Source organism: Symsagittifera roscoffensis, chromosome 5, assembly GCF_963678635.1.
Source record: "Symsagittifera roscoffensis chromosome 5, txSymRosc1.1, whole genome shotgun sequence".
NCBI lineage: Eukaryota > Metazoa > Xenacoelomorpha > Acoela > Convolutidae > Symsagittifera > Symsagittifera roscoffensis.
This window is the reverse complement of record NC_087066.1, coordinates 27,826,660-27,846,011: the sequence shown is the minus strand read 5'-3', so window position 1 is coordinate 27,846,011 and position 19,352 is coordinate 27,826,660.

Sequence of the window (19,352 nt, the reverse complement as noted above, 5' to 3'; positions counted from 1 at the left end):
AGATCTGGTGGTTGAAATTCTTTGCTTCTTGGACTTTCTAAAAGAAATGGAATTGTCCAAATTTTTTCTTTGGGTTGTTCTTTTTGTATGTTTTGATAGATGTGATTTGTATTTAAGCATTTTGTCTTGTCATTCTCATTGGGTTGATTTGTAGTGTTAATTTCGTTTGTTTCTTGTGTTGTTTGTGTAGAATGGATGGGTTCAATATAATAATTGTGAAGGAGTTCTAATTGATTTTCATATATATGTGATGAAAAAGGTTGTTCATATATAATAGGTTCGTAATCATTTTCAACTGCTATCATATTTATGGAGATAGTGTTTTCTGTATCACTTTCTGATTCTGATGATTCACAGTTTATTTGATTCAGTTGTAGTTCGTTATTTCCTGTGTCATCAATACCTGGAGGGTCTGATGTTGTTTCTGGGTTTGATTGTACTTGATTAATATTTCTTTGATGTTTAGGTGTACTACTTCTGTGGCGATTGTTAGAATTATTATAATGGTTATTATTCCTGTGTGGTGATTGGGAATAATTTCTATAACGATTATTATAACTTGAATGTCGATTTTGTGAATTATTTCGTGATCTGTTTTGGTAATTATTGTTTGGTCTGTTATAGTTTGATCTATTATATGAGTTATTCCTTGATCGATTGTTCGGGTAATTCTGGTTTCGGTTGTTTGAATAACTTCTATTCCGATTATTGGAGTAGTTTCTATTTCTATTGTATGATGAATTTCGTGGTTGATTGTTTGGATAGTAATTATTTCTTGATTGGGAATTAGATCTAGAAACAAATCGTGTTGTATTTGAATTTGATCTGGAGTAGTTATTTTTACTATTTTGTCTATTGTAGTGATTTTGTGACGAATTTTGTGTATTTCTTCGTTCTGGCGATCTTCCTCTATAACTTGAGTTATGTGGTGATTGATTTCTCGTGTAGTTGGTATTGCTCGGTAGTGGTTTTCCTGAACTGTTGTTGCTGTATACATTTTTGTTTGGTAGATTTTGATCTTTCTTCATGTATTGATAGAATGATTTATTTGGTTCTTTATATTTTTGAGGTTTATTTTGATTGTCTTGCTGTTTTTGTCTACATTCAGAAATACTATGTCCGTATCGTCGGCAATAATTACACCATTTTTTGAAAGATGGTTTGCCTTTAAAGTTTGGGTGTTTTTCGTAAATATTGAGTATTTCAGTGATTTTTTCAACGAGGTCTGTATCTGATTCCTGTATATTGTTGATACTTGTGGTATTTGTTTCGATTCGGTTAACGTATTGTAATTTCAGATTTTCTGTTTCTTCGAGTTTCATTGTGATTTCTGCTTGTTCTAGTTTGTCTACTAGTTTTCGAAAATCTAAATCGAGTTCTCGAATTGAAGAAGGATGGGATGCTCTCTTTTTTATTGCTATTTTTTTTAATTGAGGTGTTAAGGTCATCATTAAGATTTCTGTCATTTTTGTGTTTTTATAGTCGTGTGTATTTAATGAATATGCTTTTCGAACTAGTGTTTCGATGCGTACTGCTAATTGTTTGATGGTTTCATTTGGTAATCTGCGAATTTCATTACATAAAACTCTTTGTTGTTTCGGAGTCAAACATTTTTGAAAATTCTTGTGTAAATCTCTTCCACTTTGATTTTAATTCTAGAGGCAATACTGAAAACCATTTTTGGGCTGCGCCGTCTAAAGTTGTTTGTATCAACGCTGTGCGTCGATGTATCCAGTTTTGATGTAGTGGCGTATTAATTGGTTCAGGTCCTATATTTAAAATCAAATTTGCTATTACTGCATTTAAATAGTCTTCTACAGAATATTCAGGGTCTGTTCCTGTGAATACCATTAAAGTTTTATTTGATGTTATTGATGATCCACCCATAAGGTATGGATTCATTGTCATTTGTAATGATTCTGCTGCATTTGGCATTTGAGAAAAATTTGAAAGTTGATTTCTTGTTATTTCGTGTTGTTGAAGATAATATGGGAGTGGTATTTCATTTTGCATTTGTGTCGGTTGATACGAGTGTGTGATCATTGGGTTTTGTTGCTGAATTGGTTGAAAATATTGTGTATTAATTGGGTTTTGTTGCTGAATTGGTTGTTGATTTTGTGTATCTATCGGTTGTGGGGAAAAAATTCTATGATTTGTATGTGGTTTCTGTACTCCTTGTCCACGATATTCTTGATTACATGGTGCAAATATATCTGGTTGTAAAAAATCATCATCTGAGGATAAGTAATCCATTTGATAAGATGTTTGTTTTTTATTTTTATTTTGTTGAAAAAATGGATAGTTTTCACTACGATCCTGTGAAGGATGTAAATTTGTTTGAAAATTTACTGAATTAGTTTGTGCTATTGGTTTATCCCAGTTTCGAGATCTTGTGTAATTATTAAAATTTTTTCGTGGGGGATAATTTGTTTTTGATGGATGTGTGTAATTATAATTATGTTCTGCAAAATTGTTTCTAGTGAACGTTTTACGTGTTTTTGACGGTATTGTCATGGGTCTGTATGTCTGATAATCCATGTTTGAATATTTTGGGGCAACCGAAGGTTTAACGGTTGATTGTAAGGTTACCTGTGTTTGTGAAGGGTTTGTATTTCTTGGTGTTGTTAAATTTGGACGTATCGGTGAAATGCTTTGTTGTGTAGTTGTTGTGTGTACGAGTTCTTCATTTATGAAGTGTGATGGTGTCTGGATATCTTGCTGGGTGAGATTTCTAGTTCCATTGAGGTTTTCATTGTGTATGATTGTGGAGTTTAAACTATTATTTTGCATATCAGGTAAAAATGTATTATAGTTTAATGGTGTTGCATCAATGGTTAATGGTATTACTCTTACATAATCTCTTACATAAGATATCGTACTTATTGCTTGACTTGAGATTGATTGTGGGAAGTTTATGAATGCGGGATGAGACCATTCGGGGTCCCAAACATAGTCTGACTGTTCTGTGATGGCAGTATCATCGTTTGAGTTTTGAGGTCTAAAATTTTTTCTTGCTTGTGAAATTAAATCTAGATTATGTGTGAAATAATCTATAATAAACCATGCCAAGATTTTTTGTAAGTCATGTTTTGTATGTTGTGAAACATCATCTTTAGTGAAATTTTCTTTAATTATATTTAGAAAACTAGAGAGTAGTGTGATTTCATGTCGTACTCTTATATGTTTAGATGTTTCTGTCGGTGAGACATTTGAGATTGGGATTTCGTTTTCTAATATCGAGATATAACTATATATTATTGCAAAAACTTCATTGGTGAATATGGAGTTTGCTCTTTGTGAGTTATGATATTGTATGCTTTTTATATATTCTGAGAATACTTTTGAGAATTCTAAATCAAGGTCGTCTGTTTGAATTACATATTTGCTGTGATTCTGGTTTGGTGAGCTGAATTGTATGGAGTAGATTCCGTATTGTTGTGTTAAGTTGCATATATCTTTCAAATAGTGATCGATAATTTGTCTTTTGATTTTTACATCTGGGAACTCTGTTTTACATGGACTGATTCCGGGTTCAAACAAATTTAAGAGTAAATTTTTGCAAAATATGTGCTGTCCTCTATCTGTGGTTGCATCCACGATAAAGGGGAAGATATCATCATCATCTGGACTTTCTTCACCTGGGGTGTGTGTTGAGCTCATTTTTTCGTTTGATGACTGTTAATATGTAACTATCGATGTGTCTAATTGGTTGATTCCAATTGTATAAATGTACTGGTTTGTGTTTATATTGTTTTTTTATTCTTCTTTTTCCTCTTTTTGATGAATTTGAAGTTGTTTCTGAGTCGGAAAAATATAATTGATCGTGAATGGGGCAATTTTTATCTATAGATTCTTTTAATTTATAAAGTTCGTCTAAACTGCTGGTTTCTGATTCTGAAAATGCGTTTCGGTTTTTGGAAAATCTTTTTCGTGTTATTTGTCTTTGTTTGGTTATTATTTTTCTTTTTAATGTTTGTCGTTTTGTTCTGATATATCCAACTGTTTGTGTATGAGGTGTGATTACAAGATCGTATTTTTTGTTATCTATTTCACAATTGTGTAAAACGATTGTTTGTTTATTTCCTAGGTTTTTAAATGACATAAGGTTTAGGATGACGGATGCAAAAGGTTGTTAAATGATTTCTATTTTCTTAGACTGTTAGTCCTTACGATTTTTTGGTTAGCCTAACCTGGGTCTATTTGTTCAGGGTTGGGGAGAAAAGTATCTCGATTCCGAAGAATGATTTTTTACTTTCTCGTGGCTAGTATAAGCTAAGGTGTTAACTTACTTAATCTTACTTAAGGGTAGTGATTGTGTTCAGGGTTGAGAATAGTAAATCGATCCACAAGGTTCAGGTATAATTAGAACGCGAGTAGTTCGTTAGATACTATTTTAAACTTACTAAGTCTAAGATTTATCCTGGGTCTAGTAAGAGGGGGGATCAAGTGAAGGATGAATAACCGAAGTTCTTCACTGTTTATCCTAATTTGAATGATTAGTTTTATTCAAAAATTTCTGTTAGTCCTGGGTTTTTAGAAAGGGTTGGATAGTGAATCGACGTTTGAGGTCGTTAGACACTAGCTAAGTGGGTGGGGGAGAACAAAATTGTTCTTTTTGATCCAAGGATAGGCCTTGATGATCAAGTTTTAAATGTAATTAAATAGAAAATAATTTAAGATCCAAGGATGAGCCTTGATGATCTGGTTTTAAATTTAAGTGAATTTAAGTTTAAAATAATTTAAATTTGTGTAGAGAAAAGATTTAGTGTTTTTATGATATTAGTGAGCTTATGAATGCTGTTATGTTTAGGTGATGAAGCTGGAACAACAGGATGATTTATGATTACTTAACCATTTATTGTCATGCTACTAATTTTTATTTTGATTTTTCAATAAATATTTTTCAAACATGTTTTGTATATTACTGCAGAATTTAGGAAAACGATCTGAGATCTTTTTATCAATCGTTATTGTATATTAATAATTTTGTTTAGCGCCTGAAATGATTTTGAAGATTGACTTCAATATTTTATGTTTGCAAATGAAAATCTAAATTCATTGCTAGTAGTATTCTAAATACAAAAGTTTGTGTTGGCTTTTGCCGAACTATCATATAACTATATGGTAAGTTTCTACTTTGTCGTATGTCGTCTCTGGTTCGAGGTCTTCTTGCAATTCCGGGTAGTTCTCTTATCGTTCGGAATATTGGCTTTGATCTATTGAGTCGTAGAGACATTTCGATTAAATTATCGTCGTGTAACATTTTTAAAATGTTTTGTCTAAATTCTAATCTATTTTTGGTTAATTCTAAGCTATTAAGGTCTTGTTCGTGACTTATGGTCGCACCAGATGAGTTAGGACCGAAGTGTATAACTCATAGAGTAATTTCGGATAGGGTACACCGTCTGCTCGTCACGCTATCTTATTTTCGGCCGGATAGATTCGTGCAACTTCTTAGTCTAATACCGATCCTAATCTTACTCTTATACTTTTTAGTCTCAGGTTGTTTAACTAGTCTCTGCTAGGCTCAATAGATCTAGAGTATACTGGCTTATTGCGATTGCTGAAGTTCTCTTGGAGAGGCAACTAATTTCTAAGTTAAATTCAAATCTCTCTGGTGCTGAAATTACAAGTAATTTCAGCACTTACAAATAAGTGGGTTGTTAGTTAGATGGATCATGATTGGTTAATATTAAATACTTTACAGTGGTAAAATATCTAATTTATCCAATCATAAAATGTAGTTTAGATCAGGTTCCAGTCCATTTATTATCTGAAGTAATTGCCTCTCAATTTTTTTTCTTAAAATTTGGAGAGAGGGAGCCTTTCCAGTTTTATATACCCCCTATGATAATATAAATTGAATTTGAGCAGATGCAAAGGGTTCTTTAACGGTTTTCCTATCTGTGATTTGTAACCAATGAAACTTACGCTCGCGCAGCGCTGCTCATTTTTTTTTTCAAATTGGCTTGTATGGGATCGGATTTTCCAAAAAGTTTTCGAAGATTTGTTGATCTTTTTTTAGGTTGACCTAATTGATTTTCCTCGAGCACTCTCAGAACACTATAAAAACCCTACTTTGAACCGAAGTTTGGCGCCACAGGCAAGTTTTTGAAAAACACGTCAAAAAGCCGTTTTTGGGCACTTTTTGGAAAATTAGTATATATTGGCGCGGAAGGCGCCTTTACAATAATCTTAGGGTTGGATTACATAAAATAATACAGAAGGGGTGACCCTTTGTTGGTGAGAGGGTGGATTCCCCGAGGAGGGGAAAAAGTCCGCCGCCCCCGCCCCTGACCAAAAGTGTATTTTGACCTTTAGTGACCTTTTGAATGAGGCCCTGCAAACCTTCGATACACATGGTCTCTCTCCCATACACTTGGCTTTCAGACTGGGCAGGGATGAGTTCCTGGAGGTGTTTCTGCAGAAGGCAGAGAGCAGACACTTTACTGCTCTGACCAAACTGCCCCCTCCCTACAGGTGGTCAGTCATGGACGAGGCCGTCATTTATGGCAAACGGTAAGAACTTTAGATTTTGTTGGCATATATATTACCCATTAATGTAGGGGTGAAATTTGGTGCCTGGATTCTATATTCGTATATATTGCAGTTAAGAATAACGTAACTAGATAACTTAAAAGCTGAAAAAAAAACGAAGCGAAAAATCATATAACCTTAGAGTAAGGTATCATATAACTGAGAGTGGTAACTACCGTCTTAGTTTTGCCCACTTGTGTGTTTCCACCCGATATATATTAGTGCTAATTAAAAAAGCAAATCGAAATCAAAAAAAAATATTCTCCTGCCCAAAATACTCATTTTCATGCTGTGATTTGAAAGAATGTACCTCATTCTTCCTAACTTTTTAAAAATACAAATTCAACAGAAAAAAAACAAACAATGAGAAAGGAGAGATTTCATGCTCAAAGTTTACCTTAAGAAAAACTAAAAAAATCTTACAACTATTAGGTTGTGTTGTTTTTTATCCAGTATATACAGGTGTGGACACCCCCTCCTCTCAGATATTCGACACCCCCCCCCCCCCAACCAAAGGCTCCCCGCTTCGTTTTTTTTATGACATCGATTTGCGGCCGACCAACGTTACTAAGCGCACATTGCTGGTTGATTTCTTAGCGATCTAGCTTAAGCTATAAGTCTCACCTAATATCGTCAATTTTATTGACAAAAGTTACAGTAGAAACAATAGTTAGAGAAGATAGTATATATTTATACAATGGATAGTTAAAAATAAATGAAATAACAATTTAATGAAAAAATGTCTTTAGTACCAATAGGGATTAGGTCAATACCTAGTTCTTAAATTTAAACTACCACTTAAATTGCCAGTAGTCTGCGTCTTTATTGCTGATTGACTTGTCCACCTCAGAGTGTTGGGTCACCAGTTCTTCTAGATCCGTGTTGCTGCTTTTATTTTTCCGGAACTTATAAAAACTCCAAGTTTATATCCTAATGAGTTTATGAAAAATAGAAAGATACAGAAGAAAGAATCAAAGTTTTATCGGAAACTTTAAATCTACTGAGCGAGTAGACGTGAAAAGGGGAATAAAAATTATGAACATTTTAAACCGGGCCAATTTTAATGCAAGAATGCTTCAAAGTAGTTTTGTCCAATTTTAGTCTTCAAAGGCTTTCTTTCATTGGAAAACTGTTTCATCTTCCGATCTTTGGAAAGTTTCCAGTAGTTTCATTTTTGAAGTTTTCTAAAATATTAAAAAGCTTTAGTTTATTCCGTCTTTGATTTGCAGGTGTTCTGTTTTTTTTGTGTCTTTTATAGGCTGCAAAACGATCGTGTGCTTATTGCCTTAATGTTTTTCAAGGCAGGACATTTAAACCAGTCAACTTGTTTGAGGACACACTTTATTTTTGATATCGACAAAACAGCTTGTGAAAAATTATTGAATATTTTAAAAGGAACCCAATTTTGAAAAAAAAAGAAAAAAATCGAAGTAATATTTAAAAGGTTGACAAATTTAAAGTGGCAATGAGTCCACTCTAGTTTTATGCAAAAAAATAAAAAAACAATTTTTTATGTCCGTATAGTAAATGGAATACTACACAAACCTAAATTTTTCTGAAGGCGCCTTTGGCGCTAATATGTACTAATTCTTAACGGGGCCGCGCGCCGACTAGATCTAATTTTTTTGATCAAAACTTTCCAAAATCGCCTCAAAACGATATTACTGACCATTTTTTAAACAGAAATGTTGCTGACACAATAGGAAAAATAGCAATTTTATAGTTTTCTAGGAGCGTTCGAAAAAGTCAACTTGATTAAAAAAAAGGGGTCAAAAAACTTTTTAACAATTTTTCTGTCGAGAAAATCCTAGACCCTTTTTGAAAGCATACTTATATACTTAACCCTTGAAATAGTTTACTAAAGGGGGCATACTAGGTGCCATCTGGGGGAGGGCAAGAGTTTTTCGACAAGATGCAGAATTTTTCTTATGAATCTGGGCTGAGAAGATTTATGAGCAAAATCAACAACATTTGACATATCTAAATTGAAAACACATTGGCAAGTGAATTTAAAAACGTCAACAACACCCCCCCCCCCCCTAAATCTGCCCCTGTTTGAAATGACGATTTTTTAATCGGTGTTTCTTATAAAGAGCTACGCCTTCGAGCACAGTTATATCCATGAGCAGTAATTTTTGTCATCTTGTAGCTTAATTCGTAAATTTCGGCGCCGATTTTGGTGGAAAATTTGCGTTTTTGGCAATCATCAGTTTTGCGGTAGATTAAATCGAAGTTGTAATTTTCAAACATCAGTTTGGTTAATGTTCTCCTCTGTAATATGGGTATGATCCAAAATATAGTCAAGTAGGACAAATAACTTCGCCTGAAAAACAAGAAAAAACTAGTTTAGATTTCACTGCAATCATTACAGCAAACATTACAAGCAAACATTACACATATAGAGTTAAACATTATAGGTAGTTTATTCAGATGAAGGAAAAATAGCTGAATTGTTGTTACTTTCTTTTGAAACTGAAAGGGTCCCCCCTTTGCGTTTTTGTTACTAAACTTTGGAAGTCTTCTGTTTTTGGCTCAAACTGGCATACTTTTGGCACTTTTCCGCATTTCGCTTGAGCCAAAAATTACGATTCCTGTTTATATCAGACTGAATTTTGAAGTCTTTACTTTTCTGTAATTCAAGTCAAGGGCTCCAATTGTGTATATTTGACCCTGTTATAATTTTAAGGCGGTTCATAAAAGCAGTTTTGAAGCATCAGAAACGCGAGGTTGGATATATACTGGGAGAGCCACTGGCTTCTTTTACTTGGCTGTTTGTCAACAGGGGCAAAGAATTCCACTTGGGGTTTGTAGTTCAAATCAAGCCTGCAATATTCAACCGATTATCATTCAAAGGCAGGGCTGAGAAAAGTATATCTAAGAACTATCTATGTCGAAACCTATTCAAAACCATAATCTTCTTTTATACAAAAATCCCATCTTGTATTATGCTTATGGCCATATGGTCTGATCTAACGCGCGTTTCTTAGAAAAAATAATTGCAAAATTTTGGTTACAAAAGAATTTTAAAAAAACAGGCAGAAAAAATTATTTCTGAAAAAATCTAAGGTTCAAAAAGCTTGTTTGCTCGACTATCCCAGCCTTGCTCAAAGGTCCAATCAATCTGTACAAAAAGGGTAAAAAGTTCCGAATCGATTTCCGAATCAAAATCGAGGGCAAACTACACACAGTTAATTTTCTCTACAACTCGGAAAAGTACGACTGGGACAGTTATTTCTACATTGTGCGAGAGAAGAACGTGTATATTCACAAGAGACTGGGTCAGAAGGACTCGGACGCCGATTTGGAACGACAAGTTGGAAATTGAGATTGCAATAAAGAGCCTAGTAGATATGAAATGTTAGAACTCTTCTGAACCCGAAACAAGAATGTTGTTCGAAGTTGTTCATGAAAAAAATGGTTTTTAGTGAACAAAAAGACAATGAATTTTATGAAACACTGCCCGCAATTTCATATCTAACGGGCAAATTTAGTATTTTTGGAAAAATTAATTAGCGCAATTGTGAGAAAATGTAGAACAATCGACTATTTTTTGTACATACTTTTTATGATACATCTTTTAAAGTTCTCTTAAAAATATTTTCAGCTTTCGAAAAGCTTACTTCTTTTCGGAAAAAACAGATTCGTAGGAGTACGATGCAGCGGTTTTGAATCCAAGAATGAACGATAATTTACTTATACTTACCTATACGACTTTCTTTGTTGTAATCGAAACACATGACAGGTAAATGAATTGATCAAAGAGCCAGTGACTTGTATCAGCCCTCTGGCTCACAATTTGTACAATGTGCGACTGGCAGTGGAAACGAGGCGAGGGAAGCTCAAGTTTGAGAACGTCAGTTGAGTTTTTTCGATCTTATTTCAAAACTCTACCTCACATCTGTTAATTTCACCATGTGTTTCAAAATTTAATACAATTGCGAAGCGGAGCTATGCCAAACTCGCCCCCACCCCCTCAAATTTAGTGACACATTTCGCCCGCACACGTTTCGCTTCTCATAATTACACACATTTCGCCCTCACACGTTTCGCACCTTAATGTATTACACGAATAATTCATTGCCGCTTTCTAAACTTTTAGCGTGGGGCAAAATGTGCTAATAAACTCAATAGGGGCGAAACTTGTGAGCGGTAAAATGTGCGAATACCGAAGAAAAATTTCATCTGAAAACTTTCTTGAAACTTGATTGATCCGAAAAAGCTTCTGCGATGATATTGATTAATATTTGTTTTCTTTCGTGACAAATATGAAGGAAATGCCTTAAGACTTTTTCAATTTTGCAGTTTTTTAGGGCCTCTTGTTAATTTTTGCCGGGTTATTTTTGTTTGTTTTCAGGAAAAATCTTGAAGTTTGTTCACGCTCAAATTTAATTTTGTAAGTTCAGTTCATATCTTTCGTTAAAAGGAAGGCAAGCTGTAGTGTAAAGGTCACGAAAAATGTGATTGACTTCTAGCTTCGAAAGTGCAATTTAACAATTTTCTATCAGATTTTCTAGCGGCATTGAAAATTTACCCATTGATCCAGTATAGTTTTGTCAAAAACCACCAATCATAAGTTGTTCTTGAAGTTCAAAAAGTTTTAAGGGCAGATAATTTTTCCTTACAATTCGAAACTTGAAGTTTTTCCAAACAAAAATAAGTCCGTTTTTTTCCCTTGCGTTCATTACTCTTTTCCAACTGTCAGATGGCTTTGTTTTAAGCCGCCGGACTTTTAAAAGCTCAAGCATGCTATTATTTTTTCATAATGTTGGCAGCTGAGCAGCATTTAAGGCTTTTTTTTAATGATTCGTAAGAAATACTGTTGACTGAAAATTAGTCTAGCTCCCAATTAAAAACACATGCTTCTACCCCCAAACTTATGACCACAAAATTTATGCCCACTGGAAACCAGAAAATATCTGCTCTGGAATGTTTTGACCAAACAAAACGCTATTTTGGCGTGCGCTTGCCCTTGAAAGTTGTTTTACAGCGGCAACGAAGGCATCCTTTGAACGTTTCTAGTGTTCATCAACCTCAAACCTCACAACCACAAACTCTATAAAGCAAACATTTGTTTTTAGCTCTATAGAAAATTTTTCATTGAGTCTGAGGCTCTTAATCTCTGAGGCATAACCGTTAATCGCTAAGATAATTTCACGTTTATATTTGCGGGGAAATTGGCGAGGGAAGAATTGTATCAGTATCCTTTTGGCTTCTGCTTTTCTATACAGATAGACGGTGGCCAGAAGTCACTGTGTTACCAGTGGTCGGGGGTGACTGCCAGGACATACAAGAGACTGGAACATCTCAGTCCGGAGTTGGAGAAGAAGACACGGAAAATAGCGAAGGGTTGGGCAACTGTTACTGACGTGGACATGGGACGCACCAGGCAAATGATAACGAGTCTTTGCATTACGGCTCTTTTTCTTTCTTTCCCGTTTGAAAACAAGAAAAAACATTTTGCAGGATGTTTTTTCAGAAAAATTTCAGAACAAAAAATTTCGTCATGTTATCTGAATAGAAACCTCATAAAAGTTGTCAGGTTTATAAGCAAAAGCACCAAGCCATTTTTAAATGGTAGTAAAATGGCTGTTTATGACAAATAAACCAATTTTTAATGAATAATTACTCGCTATGACATTTTTATGACAATAAACGAAATAGAAGTGAATGAAAAAAAGTCAGTGTAATTGAGTGGGGCAATGAGCCGTTGTTGCAGACAAACTCAACTTTCTCTCGATTGAAGATGATCGGAACAAATTATTTTAAAAGAACATTCGAAATTTTTATGCAAAAGAATGTTTGAGGCCAGGCAAGTGAGAGAGAATTTTTACAATTGGAAGGAATCTGCAATAAGATCAGTTCTATCACTCAAATGTGTGTGCCAAAAAACTGTGCCAACCTGAATTTATCGTTTTTGAGCTCCTGGTTCAATTTTAAAAGCTTGTTATCGAATGAGTACTACCATAGCAAAATTTGCTTTTAACCACTTTGCTCATGAATTCTGGAAAAACATTAAATTTTTAAGAAAAACTCAAATTTTCGATTTCATACTGTGAAATGTATACCACCTTTATTGAAGTTTTTTTTAAAAGATCTTATAATTTTATACAACCCTGTATAAAATGCATCAGTGGCTAAATCTTCAATCGAGGAAAAATAGAGGCACTGACGGAACCTTCGAGCAATACCTATCAGGCAACTACTACATGGGCAAGCGAATGCAAGTGATAGGCTGCGAGAGAAAGCTGTCCGGATCAATCGCCTTCTCCCAGGAGTTCCAAGCGAGTCTGGACGAGTGGTTCGACTTCATGCGGGTATCCAGTGACGATATCCGGGACTTTGTGATAGCGCTGTTAGACAGGTTGCAAATTATTAATTCAATGACTTATTTAGAATTAAGCTATAATTAAAAAAAAAAATTCACACGTTTGTTGCATTAAATGATGGATTTCTAAATGACAAAACAACGCGATGACAAAATTATGAGCACTGCTGCTGATCCAATTGGAATAATTATACAAAAACCTGAAAATAGACAGATTTTTAATCAGTTCGAATGAATCTGTCTCAATGACTTTTTTTGTCGCTTTGGACCTGATATCACGAAAATAGCGTGCGTACCCCAACCCTTGATAATTTTCTCGTCTATGACAATAGACCCGTTTTGGGTATACTGGGTCGTATAAACTTGAAAAAAAATTTATTGGTCTTACCATTACAGGATCCCGTTTCCTTTGCCGACTGGTTTTCCATCTTATATGGATATTCAAGTGAGGAAAATTCCGAATATCAAAGTGTGCCTGATGATTAAGAGTTTCGACTTCAAGTTGCCATATCATGCTCATCAGGAATCTGACTTCTTCGAGCTGCCAAGTAGTTGTAAGCTGGTGTCGTCGGCAAATGTGAAACAAATTGACCAATCACTGCAGACCAACTCGAATATATACAAACGAATGATGTGATCTATAGCCGATAGTTTGAAATCATTTTGCCCAGCTTTTGTTACTGATATCCAGATGCGGGTTTAAATTGAGCATAAGAGATATCAGTTTTGTTATCCAAACTGTGTTTTTTTTTTTAATTTCGCCTTTTCTTACGTCAAGAAAAAATAATTTACGAGCTCTCCCAGCGCCTTTTTTCTGGGAAAATTTGGGAAGTTTTATTTAGAAACAGTAGCGAACTTAGGGGGGAAGCTCTCTTTTCTCAGGGACGCGACCCCCTGACTACGCAAAGGGTTTCCCCTTTGGTACTATTTAAGGACCTCCCTAAATTTTCCAAAGGCGAATTTTATCTCTATCTTTTCAGCTCCAAATTTTACAAACTAATCCTGCAATCTGTTTTTTCTATAACTTTTGGGATTTGAAAATTGCTAATTTTGATGATTAACATGCGATATATTGCATTCCTTTAGCACGCGTATGCGGTGAAGTAAGTCACTCCAAATTTAGATGAGGCCAGCAATTTGGTCTTACAAAAATTTAGAGACGCTGAATAGATCCGTTTGCATTTTATTTTGGCCCAGGGGGGATAAAAGAATATAAGAATGAAGCCTCAATGCGGTGCTAATTAAGGTCTAAATGCAAAAAAAAATTCACTGGATTACTAAAACCGCGTAAACTTTCATTAAAAAATTTTGAGCAAAAAAATAATAGTTTGAGTTTTCAACTTTTTTTTACTTCAAATGACCTGATTTAATCTTTTTTTCCGTTACGCCGATGCAAATTAATTTCACTAAACCAATGAAAGATAAATCATATTGATTTAGGACGAAACAATTTTAGGCGTAAAAATAGAAAAAAAATTACAAACTACAGAAAATAACCAACGTTACTTCCAGCTTAAATAAAAACTGCTTATTAAAAGGGTCTTACAAGTGTTCTGGGAGCACTTATAAAATCAGTTTTGTTGACCTAAAAAGTAGTCGACAAAAACAACCACGATTCAAATAATTGGTCTTTTCTAAGTTTTCGAGCCTAACTCAGCAATGTTACGTTTTGTAATGACAAGAAAATTCTGCGCAGTAATATTTATATCAGATTTTGACCAAAAACATTCTGAGAACCAATTACCCCTGAAAAATAGTTCGCATGAGAGCTTTGAGTCCCTGTAAGGGTCGTTGTTGATAATATAAGAGTAGACACCGACAAAAAGGCTAGGAATTTGTTATCGGACGAAACGATCAATAGAATAGTTGAACGCTTGGAGAAATGTAGTTACTTATTATTTGTCCTTAAATAATTTTCATTTAAATTTTTTAGAAACATAGTTGAGATTTTCAGATTATAGAAAATTTTGCTTGTTAGATTTATAATCTTTGTCAAAATAAATATCTTTAAATATATTTCACGGCTTGATTGAACATGCCATGTTCAACCAGAAAGATCCCAGGCCCAATCGTCAAAAAATATACTAATCCAAAGCTTATATTCTTATAGACGAAAATCATATTGATAACTTTCCAAAAACTAGTCAGCTTTAACTTAAGTCTAAATTAAGCGTGGGTAATAAAATTCAACACTTAATTAAAACCAGAACTCTCAATTAACATGATAATTAGAAAAATATCGCCTCAATGAAGGATATTAAGTTGAAGCAAAATAAGGTGAACAAAACAGCAGCAAAATATTGCCAGTAATGTTCGATTAAAGCAATTTAATAACTGTTTGCTAATTTTTAAAACAATCTATGCACAGAAATTGTTGTTTTGAGGATAAATTTTTTCAAAATTTTCATGGAAAACAAATTATTTTTCGTTTCAAGTTACTGAGTTTTGAATGTGAAATTCGTGTAAGATTTTCATATTTGTGGTTTTAGAAGGGCTTAGCTTGAGAGGCACATCTTGTTTAAAACTCATATTTTATAAGACCTTTTCGTAGCCTGAAGTTCTGCATAACTTATACTTATAATCCGTGCTGCATCTGATTTGTGAATTTAATCAGATAGATTCGATTGTGTTTCGAGTAACAGGGCTTTGATTAGGAAAAATTAGGGCTGGCGCCCTCTTTTCTCAGGAATGCAACCCCTGGCTACGCAAAGAATTTTCCCTTTGGGACTATTTAAAAATCTCCCTAAACTTTCTAATGGCATATTTGTCGCCAATATATACTAATTGCGAGTTGGATGCTCGCCCCAAAAACATGATTTTTTGGTCAAAATGTCAAAAAATGCCTAAGAATGCTTTTTTGGTCAGTTCTTTTTCCAAAAACCTGCATGTGGCGCAAGTTTTTCTTGTCAAAAGAGTGTCCTAATTGTGTTCTGGGAGCACTCAGAAAATCAGTTTCGTTGACCTAAAAAGTGGTCGACAAAAACACCGACGATTCAAATGTTTGATTTTTAAAAACAATTTTCGAGCCTAACTCAGCAATGTTACGTTTTGTAATGTGAAGAAAATTCGGCGCAGTATTATTTTAATCAAATTTTGACCAAAATATTTCTGAGAACCAATTACCTCTGAAAAACAGTTTGCATGAGAGCTTTTAGACCCTTTGTCGTCGTTGTTGATAATATCAGAGTGAAACCCGACAAAAAGGCTAGGTTTTTGTTATCGGACGAAATGATCAACGGAATAGTTGAACGCAAGTAGAAACGTAGTTCACCGAAAGTTACTTAAAATTTGTTCTTAATTAATTTTCTTTCAAATTTTTTAGAAACATAGTTGATATTTTCAGATTATAGAAATTTTTGCTTAATAGACATATAATCTTTGTCGAAATAATTATCTTTAAATAGATTTCACATCTTGATTGAGCATGCCAGCAAAATCCCAGGCTTAATCTTAAAAATATATACTCATGCAAAAAGCTTATATTTTTGTAGATAAAAATCATATTCATAACTTTCTAAAAACTAGTCAGCTTTAAATTAAGTCTAAATTAAGCGTAGTAAAACAAATTAACAGCTATTTAAAACCAGGTATCTCAATTAACACGTTAATCAGAAAAATATCACCTCAATGAATGATATTAAGTTGAAGCGAAATTACGTGAGCAAAACAGCAGCTGAATATAGCCAGCAAAGTTCGATTAAAACAACCTATGAATTGTTTGCTAATTTTTGAATCAATCTATGTTTACTAAATCTATCTAAATCAATCAAAAATTGTTGTTTTGAGGATACATTTTTTCAAAAACTTCATGGAAAACAATAATTGATTTTTCGTTTCAAGTTACAGAGTTTTGAATGCAAAATTGGTAGAAGATTTTCATATTTGCGGCTTTAGAGACGCTTAGCTTGAGGGACAAATCTTGTTTAAAACTTATATCTTATAAAAATCGACCTTTTCGTAGGTCAAGCTTACTGATTCTTTTTCCCAGCTCCACATTGCTGACTTATATTATCCGGACAAATCAACAAAAATTGAAACCTCAAACGTGTTTTCTCAAATTGGGTTGTTATTAAACAACAAGAGATGGGGTAAAAACTTGCTTAAAATTCTAGCGCAAATGTTTTGGTCAAAATATTTTTCAGAAAGTTGTAATTAAAAATGTTATACCATAAATGGTTCAATTTTACTTATATTAGTTAATCAAGAAAGAATCACGCCTAAGCTACAAAGTCCACCAAAGAGAAAGATTAATGAAAGTGAGCTTCTTACAAAGTCCAACAACAATCTGGAACAATTAAAACTCCAAAAAGTTGCGCAAAATATTGAAAACTTGTTCCTATTAGAGTACATGCTTGTTTTCAGCAATACGCAATTTTGATTTAGATATCACTTTTCGCTTTTGAATTTAAAATTGATGCTGACAAATTCGGTCATTGATTCAAAAATAACCAACTTGCACTGAAACTTGAATCATTGCTCAACTTAATTGAGCATCTTAATTTTGTGATCGAGCTAATTTTTTCTATTGTATTACATCTGATTTAGGAAACTATTAAATTTAGAAAAAAACTATGATCGGTATGATTTAGTCTGAGAATAATTCTTCTTTTGTTTGTTTTTAACTGTAAATACTTTGCCCGGGATGTTGTTACTGCCAATCAAACACGCGCATTGCTGACAAACACAGATTAAGCAATAACTATCTAATCAACCAAGCAAAAAGACATATTCATATTTCAAAAAGTTAGCCTAAAACTTGGTGCTACTTTTTATCTGGACTATTCATTTTTTAATATAAAGTTTTTGTTTCTGGGAACGAAAAACACATTTTTACAGGATTTTTCAGCTGCAAATTTAGACAATTTCGAACACAGTCAATTGTAAATCAAGGAGTACAAAATTTTATAGTTCTTAAAAGAAGGCTGTTTGTTTGTCACCCACTAAAAACCTATAATATGAGTAAAATAATAGAAAATTTTTTTAATGCAACCGTTTAATACAGGTTAGAAAAATGAGCGTTTTATCTGAAAATCTGCATAATTTATAATCCCTGCTGCATTTGATTTGTGGTGTTAATCAGATAGAGTTGAAAGTGTGTCGAGTAAACGGGCTTTGATTAAGCAAATTTATGGGGGGCGCCCTTTTTTCTCAGAGATGCGACCCCCTGACTACGCAAAGGTTTCCCCTTTGGTACTATTTAAGGACCTCCCTAAATTTCCTAACGATGCGTTTGTCGCCAAAATACACTAATTGCGAGGGAGTGCTTGCTATTTTTTTTCAAACAATATATGCATAATGACTGTTTCTTTGAGGATATACTTTTTCAAAGTTGTTATGGAAAACGTTAAGCGATTTTTGTTTCAAGTTACTGAGTTTTGAATACCAAATTGTTGTAATATTATCATATTTGTGATTTTAGGGGGCTTAGTTTCAGGGGCAAATCTTGTTTAAAACTTATATCTTATAAAAACCTACCTCTCGTAGGTCAAGCGTACTGATTTGTTTTCTCAGCTCTATAGTGCTGACTTGATTTATCCAGACAAATCAACAAAAACTGAAACTGAAACCTCAAACGCGTGTTTCTCAAAATGGGTTGAGATTAAACAGCAAAAGATGGGGTCAGAAGTTGCTTAGGTTTTCAGCACAATTGTTTTGATGCAAATAATTTTGAGAAATTCGTAACTAAAAGTATTATCCCATAAATTAATCATTTTTACTTCTATTAGTTAATCAAAAAAGAATTACACCTAAGCTAAAAAGTCCACCAAAGAGAAAAATATGTTAAAGGGAGCCTCTTACACAGACCAATCTGGACAGTTTAATCTCCAAAAAGTTGCGCAAAAAGTTGAAAAATTGTTCGTTTTAGATTACACGCTTGCTTTCAGCATTGTGCATTTTTGATTTAGCTGTCACATTTTGCTTTTGATTTTAAAATGGGTGCTGACAAATTCGGTCATTGATTTAAAAACAACCAAATTGCAATGAAATTTGAATTATTGCTCGACTGAATCGAGGTTGTTAGTTTTGTGATTGAGCTTTTTCCTATTGTATTATCTCTGATTCAAAAGTTATTTAATTTAACAAAACTAAGATCGGTATGATTTTGTCTGTGAACAGTTCTTCTCTTTGTTAGTTTTTCACTCTGAAAAATTTGCCCGGGATAATTGATACTGCCAATCAAGCACGCGCATTGCTACCAAACACGATTTGAACAATAAGTAGCTGATCAACTAAGTAAAACAGACCTACTCATATTTTAAAAAGTTAGCTTAAAACTTGGGGCTAGCTTTTATCTGGACTATTTTTTTTTATATTATAAAGTTTTTAAGTCGGGGAACCAGAAACACGCTATAACAAGTTTTTTCAGTTGAAAGTTTAGATCATCTGCAACATAGTCAATTGTAAATAAAGAAGTAAAATGTTTTATAGTTCTTAAAAGAAGGCTGTTTGTTTTTTCACCCTTAATAACCTATATTATGAGCAAAACAAA